This window comes from Lathyrus oleraceus, chromosome 5 (assembly GCF_024323335.1).
Source record: "Lathyrus oleraceus cultivar Zhongwan6 chromosome 5, CAAS_Psat_ZW6_1.0, whole genome shotgun sequence".
In the NCBI taxonomy this organism is placed as follows: Eukaryota; Viridiplantae; Streptophyta; class Magnoliopsida; order Fabales; family Fabaceae; genus Lathyrus; species Lathyrus oleraceus.
Window position 1 is genome coordinate 524989028 of NC_066583.1, and position 3838 is coordinate 524992865.

General features: G+C 33.5%; 1 non-coding gene across 1 annotated transcript; it reads right to left on the bottom strand.

Annotated features, from left to right (window-relative positions):
* Positions 1–2693: 2693 nt before the first annotated feature.
* Positions 2694–2765, bottom strand: TRNAC-GCA (transfer RNA cysteine (anticodon GCA)). The gene has a single exon. It is a non-coding gene; the product is annotated as a tRNA-Cys (tRNA).
* Between the last annotated feature and the right edge of the window lie 1073 nt (positions 2766–3838).

The following is a 3838-nucleotide window of genomic DNA, read 5'->3' on the forward strand; positions in this document are numbered from 1 at the left end:
TGCACTCTGTAGGATCATGAGTAGAAGAAGTCATGGTTTCCTGATTCACATGAACTCTGTCTCTATCCAAATCAGTATTGTGTCTGTGTTTATATTGTAGTTGTGGTTCCTTCCACTTTTCAATTGATTCTTTGTGTTGCTAAAATCAACAATGTTGCAACAAGGTTGATCTTGATTCACTGGTTTGGTTGCTTGCAGGTTGGACTTGGCTGCTATCCGCCGTTGCCGTGATGTCGCTATTTGCAGCTGGGAACTTTGGGGTATTGTCGGTAGCGGCTTTGGTTCGTCCTGTTGGTATTGGGGTGCAATGGGAAAATGGAGATTGAGGGGTTGGTTTGAAGGGGAAAAGACGGTGGTTCGTTTGGGTAGAGATAGAAACGAGAAAGGATTATAGTTATAGTGGCGTTAGAGAAACAAATGGAGTTTGAAGAAGATTGCCACAAGATTGATGTGGCGTGCCATGCTGTAGTCATGATGCTATTGTAATGTATTTGGTCATTGTATTGTGCGTGTCAACACGTGAATTATTTTTTGTAATGAACATGGTTTATGTATGAGTTCATAATGGCTTATGTAATATGATTTTGGATTTTGAAATGAACATGGCTTGAGTGGCGGTGTAGCCTATTAAGTTCTTTTTTTTTGGAAATTTATCTCTTGCTGTAATGTAGTTAAGGTCCTAGGATTTTAGATTAATACTTTTAAACCGTGCAATGTTGCATTTTGGAATTTATAGCCACTTGATGCGCGTATGAACACTTGATCCTCATCCTAAGACTTTTCAATTCATGACCTAAAGAATGATGATTCTAAATGAAGAACAAAAATTATGAATTTAAGTCATTCACTTAATATCTCGTCAACTTTTGTCAACTTGGTTCCACAAGGTGCCAAATTAAAATAAGCAATGTTCTCAAACAACCATGTTCATGATTTTGCTTATGGATTTAGTATTATGGTGTTGGCAAGACGAAACTCAAACATGACCTTGATCCATACTAGTATCCTACAAGTATCCTTTCATTATACCCCTTTTCTCGTATACATATAATAAATCATACTCCTAGATGAAATTGATTTTATGGAATGCATGTTTCTTGGTAGTACGGAAATGGCATAATAGTGATAGGAAACTAAGGTGAGGTATTCTCGTGATGAAATGTATGCCATGTTGTGCATATGATGCTAAATGAAATCGGATTTATGAAAATTTAAAATGCCGGACAAAATTGGGGTATGACAGCTGCCTCTATTTAATTATCTTGAACTAGAAGGTAAGAATGACAACAGTCTTCGTACATTCATGGTGGAAGGTAATTAAATACGAAAAGACTCAAATTTTGTCCATTGAAATGCAATGGAGAAATTCATAAAGAAAATGCAATGAATTCTACAATATCGAGGTATTGGGTTTAGAACGTCAAATCAATGCCAACCCTCGAATCTTGTAAAGGTCATTTTTGATGTAAAGACAAATGTGTGGGTAAAACTGAACATGCTCTCTGGCACCAAAAGGATGACAGTAGAATTAATTGTCATCACCAAAAGTATGATGGATAAACCAAGCTTCCAAGGTAGTCATCACCCAAAGTATGATGGATAAACCAAGCTTCCAAGGTGTTGGAAAGAAACATAACAAAAGACCCACCAAGCAGGGTGGTAAAGGGAAAAACAAGGAAGTTGCCAAACCCAAACCCACTGCTCCTACTTTGAAGCCTAGTGGAGGTATAGCAAAGGATGACACTTGCTTCTATTGCAGTAAGACCGGACAATGGAAGTGAAACTGCCAAAAGTACCTGGAAGATAAGAAGAATGGAGTAGAGACTTCAACTTCAAGTATTTTTGTTATTGAAATTAATCTATCTACTTATGCATCATGGGTATTAGATACTGGATGCGGTTCTCACATTTGTACCAATGTGCAGGGGCTAAGAAGGAGTAGAGATTTGGCAAAAGGTGAAGTTGACCTACGAGTTGGCAATGGAGCAAAGGTTTCTGCTTTAGATGTAGGAAATTATATATTGACTTTACCTAGTGGTTTAATAATTCAGTTAGTTAAATGTTATTATGTACCTGCAATTAGCAGGAATATTATTTCCGTTTCTTGTTTGGACAAGTTTGGTTTTTCATTCATAATAAAGAACAACTGTTGCTCCATTTATTTGAATGATATATTCTATGCTACTGCACAAATGAACAATGGACTATATGTCCTTGATCTTGAAATACCTATTTATAACATTAATACTAAAAGGATGAAGCCTAATAAGTTAAATCCAACCTACCTATGGCATTGTCGATTCGGCCACATAAATGAGAAACACATTTCAAAACTCCATAAAGATGGAGTCTTGGACTCTTTTGATTATGAATTTGTGTCCTACTCACAATTCATTCTAAGAACCAGAAAAGAAAAACATTGCTTAAAAAGAAAGGATGATTGAAAAAGGGTTAATGTATTTTAAAAGATAATAATGTTTAACTGAACAGTTTGGCAACTTGGAACAAATGCAGACAAAATGATTGGAAAGAGATTATCAATTTTGTGCTAAAAGAACTTATTTGGTAATAATTAGTCATTTAAGTGTTTACTTTATTTAAATAAAAGTTAATTATTTAAATAAGGTTAACTTCTTTAAAATTAATTACAATTAATTTATTATATGTTTATAAAAATTATAAATTACTTCAATAGGGCCCAACCAGGTTCCAATCGGTGACCTCTTGATCTGCAGTCAAATGCTCTACCACTGAGCTATGGACCCAATGGTGGGTTTACTTATTATTTTGAAATTGATGAGTTGAATAAATGTCCGTGCACATGTTTTACATAGGTGTTTATGTTCTTCTTAGATATTTGTTGGACCTAATAAATCTTTACCATATACCACCCAATGAATTTATATTAATTTTCTAGGGAGTTTAAAACTAATGAGGTATGAGATAAAACATATATAAAAGGTGTTGCATATCATGCATAAAACTTAGATTTCTAAAACAAATATTGTCAAAATTAATTTACTTAAGCACAAGAGTTCTAATTATATAACCACTCGTATGGGCTGCCATGTTGAACAAGCCCATTTAAGCACATATTCCATTACGGTGTATCACATTCCATTAAATATATTGTACCTTATGGTGTACCATAGTTATCTAATTATCACAAGTGCATTGTAAGATTGCACCATGGAATATGCTTAACTTATTTTTTAAAATCAATTTGTTATTGTATGTTTTGTTTAACATAATCCCATAATATTGCAAATTATATTTAGTCGAATATTTAACATAATAAATAGTGACTAGTATCTAGTAACATATTATCGCTACCAGAGTGAAAAAATTTCATGTGATACTACAAAACCTTTCAGAGATAATGATTATGTGTACAATTTCCATTTACGCTAATGTATGAATTGTAAACAAGAAAGGGTATGTGTTACCCTTGTCTAGACACATAGCCAACCTTTAGACATTCTTCATGTTTTATATGGTGAAAAAATTCATTTAAGTAACTCGTGTCATTCAGGATGATTTATGGTTACCTATCAAATATTTGTATTGTCATCATATTACAAACATTGTATGAACGAAAATAAAGTACGGGACTCCAAATCTAGGGTCCATAAAAGTTTCAAGTCAAGGGGTGGTATACACCATTATCAATAATAGAATAAGTTATGCCACTTACATACAATTTTAAGTATTATTCTCGCGGATGGTCAGTCAAAATATAAATATTATATCTAATATTTTTACCTATGTGAAGTCTCGATAACTCTTTATCCATAATCAATGATATGTAATCATTAGTCTATCCATGTAATAGTCTTTA